The 17,188-nt window shown below is 34.4% G+C and overlaps 1 pseudogene; it reads left to right on the forward strand.

The window, feature by feature from the left end:
* The window catches only part of LOC106460256, a 66,820-nt pseudogene extending 50,679 nt beyond the window's left edge, over nt 1-16,141 (forward strand).
* Nucleotides 16,142-17,188: the final 1,047 nt, after the last annotated feature.

The following is a 17,188-nucleotide window of genomic DNA, read 5'->3' on the forward strand; positions in this document are numbered from 1 at the left end:
CACCCCCTCCACACCTGTGGTGCTAAGTTTCCCAAAGTTTACCAAAATCAATCCTGTTGAACTACCCTGGAAAAAGCCCTGTATTCATACTGAAGAGTATACCGTAGATCTTATGACACATCTAAGCCATGAAAATTTAAACTATAAATTTTGCCCAAAATGCAAGTGTTTTATATTTGTGCAAAATGAAATCTAAAAATGTAAATATTTCCAGCTATGCTCTAGCAAATGCTATGTTATATGTAGATCTCCTTTCCTAACAAATTCCAAAATTGATAGAATTTCATCAAAACAGAACAGTTAGAGTTTTTATCGTGCGTACAAGATAATATGAATGGTCTGTATTGCTTTTTTTAGGAATGGCAAGATTCCAACAACTGCAGAACAGACCAACATTCCACATATATTTGCAATAGGAGACATTCTGGAAGGCAAGCTAGAACTTACTCCTGTGGCAGTTGAAGCAGGTACTCTACTAGCTAAACGGTTATATGGAAATGGGGAACTACAGGTAAGTCTCATCAGTGCTTTGATTAAAGCATAATAGACATGTACACAAAAGTAGACAAAATTAATTTTTTATATTGCAAAGTATATTGAACAAGTTTAATTTACATATACATTAAATATTCAACATATATTTAAAATACTAAAACACAAATTATGGTTTGAGACATATGCAAATGATTTTAATAATCACCATGTGTAAATTTTCCTATTTTCCACATTGTCTTTTTTGATACTGTTGCAACACCCACAGATTATTTAGAAGTAACTTCAGAGAGGGATTTAAAAATATACTTGACAAATTTGTTTTTTTTTAACTATAAGAAAATGCAAGTATAAATAATTTGATGTATGAAAGAATGATATGCAATATGTATTGAAGGGCAGATTATATAACAAGCTATCCTTTGTCATACTTTAGATGTCTTTATTTAAATAAATTCACTAAACTAGGCCCTGCGACTCAATTACATATAGAGAGAAATATTTATGTGTTCATAAGTTCAGTCGACATTACACTGGTGAGAGGGCACTTGAATGTTGCTTTTCTTATTGTTGAGAAAATACCTAAGTGTTAATTTTCTTACCTCAGTGTCCTATAATTAGATAGTTTAGTAACATAAAATTACTTTATGTAAATTTCTGTTTTTTCACCTTACTGAAGAAGCATTTAGTAAACATTAAGGATAAACAATGAATGGACTGTTTAAAGGCCAAAATGTGGATTTAGAGGAATATAGTTTCTGTGAAAAAATCTTCTCCTTTGGAACATTCACTTGAAGTTCATTGTACAAGCTAAAGATCAGGATCCAACTGAAACAACCCTTGTATACTATAAACATTCAAGCTGGAAATATATTACATTAATAAAATTTCATCTGATAACTGATGATGATAATAACTTGTCAAAATGCTTCATGTTTGTTACTGTGGTAAACTTGTAATAAAGTTTTCTTCATTATCAATTCAACTCGTCTCCAAATTTTATTAATTCCTTATCAGTACGTACACACATAGGGTGAGTTTAGGGTGTTGGGTCTAAAACAAACTTTATTCAATACTGATAAAGATAAATGCTGAAAATGTCCTTATGTTGTTCTGTTTATTAAAAAGTTTATTTTTCTGTTATGTATGATATCTGCCTTTTCTAAAATTTGATTTGATAGTGTGACTACCAGAATGTGCCTACTACAGTTTTCACACCACTGGAGTATGGTTCTATTGGATATTCTGAAGAAAAAGCTATTGAAAACTATGGAGAGGACAACATTGAGGTAGTTTTCCTTCTCTTTAAGCTTCTAGAAATGTTTTCATATCTGGTTTAGAGCCTGTGATTGTAATATATTTCTAAGAGAATGAAATTGACATACTATTGTTCATAAAGAAGTTTCTCAAAATCTCCAGGTAATTGTGGTGATTGTGTAACATTTTTATAATTGGTGATGAATAAATAAATTACTCTGCTTATACAATGTTATATTGTATCCTGAAACAATTGTTTATAATAATGTTAACAAAGCATTATATTGTAAGTAAATGTTTCTATGTTCCCTAAGTAGGGTATGCTATATTATTTATTTATTATTATTTTCATTAACAATATTAGTTATGTCATTTAGTGTATTAAATGTAATTACTTTATAATTTTATCTATTATTATACTTTTATTGTAAAGATTGTTTTGCATTGTTTGCTTAATATATGGATTTAGGACTAACCTAAATCTCCTTAGCTGGTTGATCCTCATGAGGATCATGGCCAAAAATATGTTAATGCAAGGGTATCCATCTGACAAAACAATGCATCTTAATCTTTATAAGTAGAAACGTAATAAAAGTATATCTAATTAGGTATTTTGATTTACAGGCTGATTTTTTAGTTTTGCTCTAAATACAGAGGTTACTCTGATTAAAAATTAACATTAAATAGATGTAATGTTACTAGTGGGTACAAGCATGAATGTAGAATATAGACACTGTTTAATTAATATTAAATAGATATAATGTTACTAGTGAGTTCAAGCATGAATGTAGAACATAGACACTGTTTAGTTAATTAATATTAAATAGATATAATGTTACTAGTGGGTACAAGCATGAATGTAGAATATAGACACTGTTTAATTAATTAATATTAAATAGATATAATGTTACTAGTGGGTACAAGCGTGAATGTAGAATATAGACACTGTTTAATTAATTAATATTAAATAGATATAATGTTACTAGTGGGTACAAGCATGAATGTAGAACATAGATACTGTTTAATTAATTAATATTAAATAGATATAGTGTTACTAGTGGGTACAAGCATGAATGTAGAATATAGACACTGTTTAATTAATTAATATTAAAGAGATATAATGTTATTAGTGGGTACAAGCAAGAATGTAGAAGATAGAGTTCTAGGATGGGAATAAGTTATATAAAAGTTCATTATAGTAATGACACAGTTGTATTACTGTTTCATGACACTGTTGTATTACTGTTTCATGACTGCATCATGAAACAGTAATACAACAGTGTCATTAAACAGTTATGCAACAGTGTTATTAAACAGTAATGCAACAGTGTTATTAAACAGTAATGCAACAGTGTTGTATTACTGTTTAATGACACTGTTGTATTACTGTTTCTTGAAATACTAGAGTCTGTAAACTCTCCTGATTTGAATCTGAGTAACAAGAGGTGTTTCTTACGTATTTTGTTTTATACGGCTGTTTACTTGCACATTAAATAATGTTAATTTTCATGCACTTCCAGTATGTGTACACATTAACACCAGGGTTATTGTTACAGTTGGATGTACTTTGTGACTCTACTGTTCTTCTAGATTTTTAAAGTATTTATCATGTTCTTATATCAAAAATGACATCTCCATGTGGAACTTTGAAATTTAAATTTTAAAAAGTTAATGCTTTTACTAAAAATCCACATTTCAGATTGTTTAAATCTTAGAATGGCATTTAACACTGTTCTACAGCAGTTGATAAGATGAAAAAGTGCAGATACGGCATTCCAGAATCCCAATTATCTGTTGTTGTTGTGGGCACAGATCCCAGGTTGGAAGGCACTGTTTTATAAACCATACTATAATCGATGTAGCTTAAATGTCAGTATCTATGCATGTAACCAAAACTCCTGCACCATCTACTGAATGGAAACACAAACAAAAATCCATAACATATTTCTCACTTTGGGTATTCAAGATTCAGATAATTAGAAAAATAACTGTGGTATGTGTGACAACTATTTCTTTATAATAGAACACAAGTTTAAATATAAGTACTATCCTTACAACAGAATGCAACTTTCACGAGGACTTTATGTGAGGGTTTGATTGTATCTTTATTGATGTAATTTTTAAATGTAGGACTGAGAAACTGGAGTTCTTAAAAAAATATTATTTTTAAATAAAGGGTAGCACATTACAGTTTATATCTGTAAAATTTATGAAAATTTTGAGATCTGTACATTGAATCATTTTGATGAAATGAGCTGTGTATGACTAAAGAGCACAATCCAAATACTTTTCCCATGCAGTACTTCCCAGAAAAATAATGCTTTTTTAGAAAATTTTCTCTTTTTCTAATTGTTTTTCAAAGAGGTATGAATACTACAATTAGCATTTACTAGTGCAAACAGCCATCCATAGGGTGGTGTTTCTGCTAGTATTGATTTTTCTTTTTTAAAAAACAGTTGAAAATAGTGCATTTAATTTTCTAGCACTTATTTGATATTTTAAAATTGTATCTTAGGTCTATCACACTAACTTCGTGCCTTTGGAGTGGACTTTACCGAAGAAAAATGAAAATGTATGCTATGCAAAGCTTATTTGTCTGAAACCTGAAGATGTAAGATAATACTGTTAATTCTTGTAGGTCATATTAATAATTCAAATTCCCAAATTTATTCCTATAGAGCTTAAATATAAAGGTTATGTAAGGAGCAAAGTGACATAAATTGTATATAATATTTCAGAGCTAGTTTTCATATTCAACACTGCAACTTAAAAATCCCTTATTAACCAACTTATTTTAACAGGTTTCACAATGTTCAGATTTTACTTATTTTTTAATTATCTCTATATTATTTACATACAAAGATAGTTGTTTTACTCGTCAAGATTAATTGATATTGTTGGATACAAGATAATTTGTTTCTTAGGAGCGAGTGATTGGTTTCACTACTTAGGACCAAATGCAGGAGAAGTAACTCAGGGATTTGCTGTAGGAGTAAAAAAAGGTGCAACCAAATCCGACTTTGATGCTACCATAGGAATTCATCCAACATGTGCTGAGGTAATGTTTGACTATTTATGTAACCTGCATGTTGATGTATCTTGTAGTACTTTTTAATTCAGGATGAACATTAGCTCAGCTACCCTTAGAATTCTTCTAAATGTAGGTATGTCAGTACAAGAAACATACATGCATAGGCTTACATTACATACTTACCAACATTGATTGATATTAAAGCAAACATATATCTTATTTGGTTAAAACTACTAACCAAGGTTTATTTTATCTTCCTTATTTTAATCTCAATATATAAAGCACAAAAATCTGTGTGTCTGTCTGTTTGTCCCTGACCTCTCTACTCCTAGGTCACTGGGCCAATCAAAGCAAACATTGTGGGATGATAGTTTGGAACAAGGGGCACGTTAATGGAGGGTTCACAACCCCCTCTACTTCCCATTATTGCTGTTATTGAGCATTTATTATCTTTAAAGTAAGTTAGCATTAACTTTATTCATAGATAGTGCCACATCATTACATCAAAAACAGAAAAACTATTATTTGTTTGTTTGTTTTGAATTTCACACAAAGCTACACGAGGGCTATCTGCACTAACTGTCCCTAATTTAGTAGTGAAAAACTAGAGGGAAAGCAGCTAGTCATTACTACCCACTTCCAACTCTTGGGTTACTCTTTTACCAACAAATAGTGAGATTCACCATCACATTATAATGCCCCTATGACTGAAAAGGCAAACATGTTTTGTGGGATGGGGATTCGAACCCATGACCCTCAGATTGAGAGTCAAGTGCCCTAACCACCTAGCCATACCAGGCCATAAAAAAAAGAATTAAAAAAGAATGGTCACCAGTCTTGCAATAATATATAAACTCAGCTGAAGTTTCTACTCCAACAGCCACCATAAGGTTGATATGAAGAGCCGTTTCTTGAGTTATACTCACTTCCTGCTTTGACCGGTGACCCTTCAAATTCGGTCTATAACACACTTCTGAGGCCAATGACCATCAATTAATTAATCACGTGAAACACTGTGGAAACACATTAAGAGCTGGGTGTTAAAAGTGGGTAACAGAAAGCATCCTACCACCACTATTTTGGCTGCTACCTCTTCCTACAAAGTCACCCTGATCATCGCATGGTGATATACCATGTTTTAAGTTTATACATAGTGAGTTCTTGATACTTGTACAAATAGTTTGGTGAAGTAATAATGAATACTGTAATAATATGTTATGTTATAAATAAATTGTGTTAAAGTTAGGATTTTTGTGTTATTTATCATAGCATCCACCTCCACATTTTTTTAAGTTCATAACCTAGACAAAGGACGGGTGCATCAGCTTGTTATCAGTAAACCATACTTTGTTAGCCATTTTATATGTTGTATTCTCAACTAAACTATGCAACTTTGAAGTATCAAATAGATCTGCTTAAAAATAGGAGAATCAAAGAAGAAATTTGTGGAGTGATATAAGTTTGAAAACATGACTGAGTTTTAAGCAGTGGGAAATAATGAGACATGACACCTGTGATGTTAAGTTTAAAGAAATCTTTATTATGTCACAAAGCAAAAACAAAAGTGTGTAAACACTTTTATAAACACCTAAACAATCATCTCTACTGAATGCATCAATAGAGCTTCGTCTTTCCATAAGCCCTTGGGCAATGTAGATATAAAAACAAAGTCTGTAACTAAACAACTTCAACATGTTTATATCAAAAGTGCATAGAAACTAACTAAACCAAAAATGTTTAAAATTCCTACATATTAATTAAAGCAGGTAGAAAACATATGTCTGCATATTATATCTATACTTTATCAATTTCTACCAATCAAACATGAATGCATTTGAATCACATTTCAATTTGTATGTTTAGGAGGAAGAAGATTATATTATTGTGTTTTTATTATTTTCAAAACCTAAACCTATTTTAACGTTTAAATTTGTAAATGTTTTTCATTAAAATTACAAACATTTTGTATTATTATACATCAAGAGAATGTTGTAGAAAACATAAATCATGAACACCAGCTCAATCTCAAAAAAGAATTGATGCAAAGTATTATCCTGATCACATTTTTCTTATTCCAGGTTTTTACAACCTTATCAGTCACAAGAAGATCTGGAGAGTCAACCAGACAAAAAGGCTGCTGAGGTTAATTTCCTGCTGCTAAAAAATAGGGGGGAGCTATATCTTACTCAAATGGTAAAAATGATACACTGCTGAAGAAAAATTATAAAATGACTTTTATTATAATTTGACAGCCAGTATTGGTTAACTGAAAACTTTCTGAATTTTTATTATTTTTCTAAAGACTTCAATGTTCATTTGTTTACATAAAAATATGTTCATACTATATGTCCATTTATATATAACTATAATAAAATCTCAGTTACTCGTACATTGTTTAACATCATTGGTTTTGAAACAAGTTGTTTAGCTATTCTTACACAATAAAATATTTGATTATATTTTCTACAATTATGAAAACTTGATAAAAGCTCCTATATTTAATGCAGCAGGGTTATAGTAGTTATACTTGTGAAGAACTTCTTTTGACCATTACTGTTAGTAATATATGTGATGGCAATGCTTCAAAACCTGCCTCGGCAGGAGACAGGTTGTCTGATGGGTCAAAGTTTTTAGTTTTTTCTGTGTATAAATGTTAAGATAATAAGTTTGTAAAAAAATGGTGCAGAAATACAATGAATGTTGTTATACTCTTGTTATTAAGTTATTTTAAGAACATTTGAAATGTAGAAGAAACACAATTTTTGTGAAGAAATGTTTCCTATGCTTACAAATATATTTCTCTGAAGTTGAAATAAAAAGTTGTTTTGTTTTAAAATTAAAAATCAAATTTTTAATCATGTAGAAGATAAACAAATTTATCCCATGCTTCAGAGGAATACTAGACAGGGTAGGCTGTACTGGATTCATCAGTTTTGTCTAAACTTCACCTGTGTGGAGAGTAGGAGTAGATGAAATTTTGTTCTTTTCACTGAAGCTCCAGTCTAGTTGCTGTTGTTATTTATACTATTTGGGTTTGTAGTATGGTATTCTCTAGGTATTTTCTATAGATAACAGGAGGTTTGTCAGGAAATATAGGAGTCATGGAGTAAATCTGAATTACAATTTTCACCAAGTTTGAAGAAAGAGGCTAAGCAAATTGTAGACAGAATGAAAAGTTATACTTACTTATTAAAACAAATCAAAGTGACCAGTAAACTGGACCAAAGACAGCACTGTTACTGGATGTAGATCTATTTATTGAGAGCCCTTTTATTGGTGACTGTCCAAACCAAGAAAGCATAGCATTGTATACACAGTTCTGTAACGCCATATCTCTCAGTGCACATGAGTTATGCATGTCACTGACGGTCATTCCAATAGAAAAAAAGAAGGATATTACCTTCAGGTATCAGTCTCCAGTTGCAAAATGCAGTAATTCTGAAGGCTTATAATGTTAAAAACTTGGTTTGATACCCATGGTGGACACAGTGCAGATAGCCGATTGTGTAGCTGTATGCTTAACTACAAACAAAATCTACAGGTATCACCTGACTTGCCAGTGAATGAGATTACTACCCAAGCTTTATATGGCATATACTACTTTACAGCAATTTTTCTTATGAGAATGCACCTTTGATATCATAGTGGAATCACCCAGAACAATAGGTTACTAGAATGAAAGGTACTGAAATGTTCACCTTGCTAACTAAAGAAGATAAGAAATACTAGTTATGCCTCTACATACTACAATAACAGTTTTCTGAATAGCTCTGTCTGTTCAGGCTTAGTGTGTAATTTTAGCAATATAATTAGATTGTTTGTGAAGAGTGTGTTGTATGCAGGTTTTACATATCCCACTCTTTGTTGTATATATTTCATATTTTTTATGTTTCTAGAGTACTAATTTGGAACATATCAAATATTATCATTCAAACTATCTACTGTTTCACATGATAGTTGTATTGTGTCCTTCTTTACATTCGGCATGTGACACTGCTCTACAAATGTTGCATTGAGCAAAAATATTTCTGATTGGTCAGCTACTGACAGAATGCAGAATGTGTGAGTAGTCTTGGCATTTTTCAAAAATGTGTTTCTGACCTGAAGACTTGCTATGTACGTGTGATTTTTGTGACCTGTATCATTCAGTAATCCATTACTAGTAGTGTTTTGTTTTGTTTACAAGTAGTTTCCTTCAGTTTCTGTCTTTATCAAATAAATTTTCATTTACATCTATACAAATGCAATTCATCTGTTTATTTTTCTTTAAACTCCATCCATTACAGTGCAATAGCCTACCACTGAAAAAATCGGTTAATTTATTCTTTTGTTGGTCTTCAGTAAATAAAATTTATTTTTGTCTGTCTTTACATCAAGACTTCTATCTTTCATTACACCTGCAACAAGTTATTACACCTGCCCTCCCTCAAACTAGTCTTATGAATCTCCGGTTATTTCAAAAACTTGCAGGTAACTGTGTGTTTTAGGTGTATCCTTGAAATAACCGAAGCAGAAACTAGAACAGTCTACAAACCCATGTTTGTGGTATACTGTATGTGCCAGTTTTTTTATACTGTAGAATGTCCAATCATAGGCAGTGGAAAATATTCAAATCAAGGAGCAGCAATGATTGAAGACACCTTATATGCTATGTTAACAGTGAACATTGAAATGGTGACTTTCTATGATAGTTATACACAAGTCTCTACTCCCAATTCAAAAAGACACTTTACTATTGGGTAAAAATTGGCAGGCGTGATTATGGTTAAGGGTAGCTGGTGATTTTAATAAAGAATGTTTTTATTGAACTTTGTTATTTTTACCAACTACATATAAACTAACAACACTGTTTTTTAGCAACCCAATAGATACTCACCTCTCACACACAGTAGCTTGAGCCCTTTGGGCATCTGCCTATGAGAATTGCGTGCCACTAGCCTTGAGCTACCTCCCACCTAAAAAACACATATTTAGTGTGAACTGAGCTTGTGTATGATGACATCATCATGCGATGAAAGCCTTCCATCAATAGGAGGGTGACACAACCTTCTTGTGCAGTAGCTCCCCCTAAGCACCTGTTCTCAAAATAACTTCATTCTTTTCTTTGGCATTGCCTAGAATGAACTCGTTTCAAAATCTTTCATCTACTTGAGATTTATGATGGTTTCCTACTGAGTTAAGTTTCATTTAAGGTCCCTAGTTCAATGTTCATTATTCACATAACCAGTATGTTTTTTCCTTACTTTTCATTAGAAAAACATTCATAATGGTGTTTCCCACCATTATTAATTATCAAGTGACAGTAACTTCCACTTCTTCCCATGACAGTGATAACATGTACCGAGGACATGACAGTCATTGTTAAATGTGTTGCAGATTCCTTCATGCACACTGGATCTCTTCCTCCCATCCATTCAGCCAACATTCCTTCTCTTCTCCCCAAGTTGAACATGACCAGGATAATGATGATGATTTTGACCAGCTATTTTCCATACCAGTGGTTGCTCTAAGCACAGCTTTAGCTGTTGAGAAAAATCCCCACTTTCTAATCTCTTCCTTGACATGATTTTGCAGGTATGTTTTTTTTTTTCTTCTTTCCCCATTGTCTTTTAATTCCTCCCGTGCTTTACTACATGAAACCCATACTAAAGACTACTTTGTCTTTCTTCCTTTACTTGATATTAGGGTCAATGCAAGCTCATTCATTGAACAACTGTGCACCTGTACTAACATGTTTCATCCTCATCTACTTGACTCTTTTTTTTTTACTGGCTTACAGTCATTCTTCATTTCTGTTTCTGAATTCCCAATCTTTGGAACCTTTTTCTTACCTCCTTGAGAGACAGATCCCTTAACTTCTATTTCCCTTTCTAGTGCCCAATTTTAACATCTTTGTCTCTTTCTGACCACCTTCCAGTATTATCTCTTGTCACTTCACCTTATATCATTGTGCTCTAGAGAGGTTCATTCTCATTTTTACACCACATTGGCCCAAACTTCTTCATCTGCTCTATCCTTCCTTACTTGCTTCCTCTGCTGTTGGGATGAGATACTCTCCTAGCTAATGCATGCCTCCTTCACACTTATCTGTGTGATCTTTGTCAGACTACATTTCTTTGCCCAGAGGTCTTTGGGGTTGTTCCTGACTCACTGAAGACCTGGGATGAAACAGCCCAGCATCAGTCCTCATTGTCTGCTTTGGATTCTCATCTTTCTCAACTTCACCATTATTTTCCTGTTCCTAGGCCTGCTGAATTTAATGTATCCCCTTCCCATCCTTCTTCTACTTCCCACTCTCCCAATTCTCAACATCAGCGTCAACACTTTTCTCATCAGTGTTTCTCTCAGTCTTTGGTCTGCATTTTCGTCCAACAAATGGATACTTCAGGTTCTCGCCCACAGCCTATCTCTTCACTTCTCCCTCCAATTTTCTTTATCTTCGGTGTCTCAGGGATGTGGTCTCAGATCCCTTGGCCAAGAACGTTATTGAAAGGGTATTTACCCCTACACCTGGTTATTCCTATCATCTTTATGTGGTTCTAGAAGACCAGGGACTGGCATCTGGTTATTGACCTGCCATCTCTCAACCACTTTCTTGTCATCCCTTGGTTCCATATTGAGGGTTGTTTTTCTCTTCATTGGTTCTTTTAACCCAGACAAGATGACCAAGATTGACGTTTTGGACAAAATTTTACAAATTCTATTTGCCCCATCCTCCAGATATTTTTGCATTTCATCTATCAAGGTTGGTTCTTTTAACCCAGACAAGATGACCAAGATTGACGTTTTGGACAAAATTCAAAATTTTACAAATTTTAGTTGCCCCATCCTCCAAATGTTTTTGCATTTCTTTTATCAAGACTGGTTCTTCTAGTTCCATGCTCTTCCTTTTGGCATTGTCTGCTCCTTATGTCTTCAGTCAAGTCATGGGGGCATTCATCTGCCTTGATCTTGGATTGGGGCTGAAGTTCCATTATTACATGGACAATTGGATTCTTCTCGCCCCTTCTCGGGAGGACTTCTTTTCTCACACCTCAATTATTCTGCAGGATGCTGCCTGATTTAGCTGGCTTATCAAGACATCCAAGTCTTTGCTCATGCTCACCCTATATTTGGTACATTTTGGTGAGTTCTTCCATTCCCATCTCAATTAGACTCAGCCTTCACCAACGAGCAATGGAAAGTCTTGTCACCAACATTTGTGCTTCTTTTTTACATCCCGTGGGCGAGATTCTTTACCTTTTGGTGACACTGGCTTCCCTTAAATCACTCATTCCTTTAGGTCACACAGACATGCACATCCTGCAGTACAAATTGTGGACCAGTGGAAACTCTCTCAGGATCTGTTATCCTCAACTGTGTGCCTTCCCTCTTCTCTTGTCTTGGTTGTTCAACTGTGCCAATACCACAGTGGACATTCACTTGCCCCACCCCCCCCAACTGGATCTCCATCTCTTAACAGATGCATCTCCAAGTAATGGTATGACTTTGAGCATATGTGTTGCCAAGAAGCATTCACTCACTGTCAACATACTCAAACTTTTCGTTGTCCATCAGGCATGTTCCCAATTCCTCCCTCTTCCCACGAAACAGTTGGTCATGATGCACTCTGACAATTCCATGGTCATTTCTTATATCAACCATTAGGGTGGTACCTGTTTCAAGGCTCTTTGCTTCCACACACTGAACCTGCTATTTTGGGCTCATTCTAACTGAATTCATCTCATGGCTTGTCATATGCTGAGGGCTTTGAACTTGGAGGCTAATTACCTGTCTTGGTCAGCCAGCTCTACCCACAGAGTGGTCTCTCCATCTTTGGGTTTTTTGTTGAGTTGCTCTTAGTTGGGCACGCTTCTCATTGATGCTTTTGTCACTCATCTCAACATCACACTTCCTCTCTTATAGTCCCCAGTTCCTCATCCTCCAGCCCTGGCAGTTGATATTCTCAGCCAGGACTGGTTTCACCGTTTTCTGTATGCCTATCCTCCTCCTTGTCTTCTCCCTGGTGTCCTTGCTTTGATACACAACACTCCTTGTCAGGTCCTGTTGATGATGTCTCTTTGGCTGGCACAATGCTGATTTCTTCTGCTTCGTCAATTGGCATCCAGGCCCACTCATTCTCTGCCTGATTTCCACTCTCTCTTGTTCGAAATATATGTCTCTCTTTCATCCAGGTGTGTCGTCCCTTTATCCTTGCATGTGGGATTTGTCTGGACCATTGCTCACAGAGCTTTTTGATCCTCCAATTGTGTAGCCTTTTCTCTATCCAATTTCTGTCATTCTTCAACCTTGACCATGTATCATTGGAAATGTTGAGTTTATTTATGTTGGTCCACCAGCCACTTCCTTGGATGAAATTCTTCAAGCTGGCATGTGGAAGAATCTGCACACATTCGTCTCCCATTATCTTCATCATCAGTTTTTTCATTTCCTGCTGGATTTTGACTCCCTCAGGTCACTGTTTTTCAATAAAACTACACACTATCTTTCAGAAGGGTAAGTACATTTTCTTTTTATTATCCTTGTCTCACCCTAACCTCTTTTATAGGATCCCGCCAGGTGGCTGATGTTGCCTCCCAGGGTATGCTTATTTCCCCAAATCCACATCAGCTCAACCTATCCACCTAGACTTTACCAGTGCCCACTATCAAGATGAGTTTTTCCACACAACCACTAGAGGTATTTACCAATCCAGACTGTACATTCCATGGACTATCATGGAAAAAGCCAACACCCACGAAATGACTGCTCATGCTTGCTTGCTGTTAAATAAAGAGTTTAATGGTCACCCATTGCACTATCTCCAGTGAAAGATTATTCTGACAGACATTCAATGGGAATCCGAGCACTTCTCCATGTCACCCAATGCAAAATCTCCCCCTTCTTCAAGTGGAGTACAGCAAACTCTTGCCACTTATCAATTTCTAGCCACTTGGGTAGTTGACCTTGGAGAACTGCTCACTTATTGAGTACAGTTCAATGCAGTGGAAAGTAACATGGTAATGGCGGTGTGGTCTTTTATGAGTGTGCCACTGTAGAGCCCTTGCCATCAGGTGGTGCACTCCATGAGCTTTCCCTTCTGGCAATTTCTGAAAGGAACTTTTCTACGTTTAATGTTTGTACAAGTCTCTCCACCATTTCAATGTGATATTCTAGCTGTTCTGTGTGTGGAGATGAGGTATCATCTCAGAAGTTGACATTTTCCTTACCTCAAAATGTATTTCCAATAGATATTCACCTCCACACTCCTTCCCACCCACCATTCCCACTTCTGGTGAACTTTTTTCTTGCCTTGTTTAAGAATGAAGTTATTTCAAGTACAGATGCTTTGGGAGAACTAATGCACAAGGAGGTTATGTCATCCTCCTATTGGTGGAGAGATATTGTCATGTGATGATGTCATCATGTACTAGCATAGCCAACATTAAACGTTTTTTTAGATGTGAGGTAGCTCAAGACTAGTGGTTGTGTGTGTGTGTGTGTGTGTGTGTGTGTGTGTGTAGAGGTGAGTATCTATCAGAAATACGTTTTCAAGTAAAGAAAATGTTAAGATTGGTTTGTTCCAATACTCCTGGGAAATACAGTCCATAGTTAATTGGATATCAATACAATCAAGATTATACATTTATGGTTTCTAACTTCATAAAAGAAACAAAAAAATTACTAAATGTAAGCCAAACAAAATACTAGGGGGAAGTGGAGATGCTTGAAGAATAATGTTCTTAATTGGCAGTGCTGATCTTGCACAATTTTGACATTGGTGAGCAATCATTTTATCTACTTCATACCTTCAGCCTATTACACAGTCATGATGCAATCCATTCAGCTCTCACTTGCTTCTTGGTGGTAAAATAATTAAGATAATCATGATATCTGTAAGATTCAGCCATAGTGTATCCCCCTGATAATGGGAAATGTCCACATAACATCCTTCCAATTTATTGATTTTTATAGCTTTACAGCCATTTATCAACTAAGTTATCAAGTCCCAACAGGTGTATATAAAGACATCGTGCATTTTCTACCTTATTATTTTAATATAGTATTATTCCAGATTTGTCAATATTCTGTGTATGTGCAGTTTTCGTGTGACATGTGGCCGTGAAAGTTATTAAGTTGATTTTTTTCTACCTGCCTTTGTTTCTTTGTCATCAACTGGAGATAATACCTGTTTTGCTCACTGGGAGAATTTCTATAGTGCTGCACATTATGAAAGAATGTAGTCGGTAGTAAGACAGGTGGTATGTTGAAGGTACAACCTCCCCTAAGTTTGAAACAAAATGACCAGTCATATGGGTAGCACTGGTCACCCTGGGTAAATCCAACATTGACTGTGATGTAAGGAATTTTTGAATTTAAACTGTTTTGTAGATTATCTTATCTCATTCACTTAAAAAGTGAGTTAGTAATTGTAATTTTAAACTAAATTGGTGGAAAATATATAGTTCGCCCCTTCCCTGAACTACAGCATTTAATTAGTCCAGTGCTGTGATTATTAAATAATTAAATATGTAGTTCGTTCCTTTTCCTACAGCAGTTAATTAGTCCAGTGCTATGCTTATTGAGTTTGTGTTTCTATTGCTGGTTTCTGTGTTTTATTGCAAAGCTATACAATAGGCTATCTGTACTCTTTTCACTGCGTGGGAACGAACCCTGGATTTTAGCATTGTAAGTTTGTAAACTTACTGCTAACCCACTGGAGAACTTGCATTTCGATGAAGTAACAAAAGATGTACAGTGAATTTTTTAGAGTAAGAGAATTAGCGACAGTTTGTTTGTTTTAGTGCAAAGCTACACAATATGCTATCTGCACAATGTCCACCACGGGGAATCGAACTCCGCATTTAATGCTACAAGTCAATAAATTTTACCACTGACTCACAAATGGTGTGACAATTAGTAAGCGAGTGAAATTGTTGTATTAGCATCTACCAATAAATATTAGTTAAGCTATCTTTTATGACTTGTTCTCGAAAAAAATAAAACACTATAAGTAAGTGGTTTTGATTCTGCATTAGCGAATAATCTAAATAAACCTGCCAATAATAAAAATCGTTACAACAATATTTTGTTGGTTCTAAGCTCAACTTATAGACCTAAAATTAAACAAAAATTAGGATAAGGTTTAGCTTACACTTTTGACAGTGAAGTTCGCATAATACAAATTTAATTCTCATTAAGTTTTGTTTTTGTACTATGAAGTTATTATCTGAAACCAAATATAGATTTCATTTACTTGTTTATGTATTTTTTATATATTTTGTTTATAATAAAAATCCAACTGTGATCAATCATATTCAAAGATAATTACTTGGAAGTTGGATTCGAAAAGGTTTGTAAAAATGACTATATCAACTTGAGAAACATTAAATCCCCTACCTTTACTGTAAATGTTTTAGATTTATTTTTTTATATAAAAAAATTAAAAAAACACAAGAATCTGAACGGACGATTAGTAAAATTGAGTATAACTGTAAATTTAAAAGTAAAATAATAAAATAGCACAACAACGATCTAGCTATCATCGGCTATCAATCTTGAGGATCTGAAAAAAAATAGCAATTACATCGATACTTAACTTTAAATAGCCCCATCTGTTGACTTGTCTTCGAACGTTAATAAAATTTGTACCCTTGCCATAAAATCACTGCTTTAATTAACACAATTGTTGATTTAGCAAAAATGAAAAGAATTAAAATATGCATGAATTTACTTTTTAACATGTAACCCTTCATATTCAGTGCATATATTTTTATTACTGAAATTACAAAACAAATTAATGGTCAACGTTAAGCTTGTGGTAATCTTGGCTTAGAGGAATAATATAGTAAATCACTCCCATACAAGAGGCTCCAAGATTTGGCTCGATTGAACTATATTGTGTAAAATAAGCATAGAGGAGAAGAAACAAATAAGTTTGACGATCATAAAGAAGGAGGACCGAACGCGGCTCAGTGGTTGGTGCGCCGTACTGTAAATCTGAGGGTTCGTGGTTTGTGCCACGTTACCCTCAAAACAAAAATCACGCTCTGTATTTTGGTGCTATGAATGCATTATAAGAAAGATAGCAAAATTCCACTATTCAATTAGAGTAGCTCATGAATTGGCTGTGAGTGATTTTGATTAGCTGCCTCCCCTCTAGCCACTTCAAAAGTAGAGATGGCTAGCGCAGATAGTTCTCAAGCAGTTTTGCGCGAAATTCAAAAACAATAACATAAATAAGTTTTAGTTGTAACGTATTATCGCCTAGGATTCAGTAACAGTGCAAACAAAATAACAATTCCAGAAAGTTAGGAAGAGGTCTACGCTGAGCATGATCATTCCTGGTCCAAAACCGAAACCCTAGAATTCTGTACCAGTGCAAACAATATAACAATTCCAGAAAGGGAGGAAGAGGACTACACTGAA

Source organism: Limulus polyphemus, unplaced genomic scaffold, assembly GCF_000517525.1.
Source record: "Limulus polyphemus unplaced genomic scaffold, Limulus_polyphemus-2.1.2 Scaffold736, whole genome shotgun sequence".
In the NCBI taxonomy this organism is placed as follows: Eukaryota; Metazoa; Arthropoda; class Merostomata; order Xiphosura; family Limulidae; genus Limulus; species Limulus polyphemus.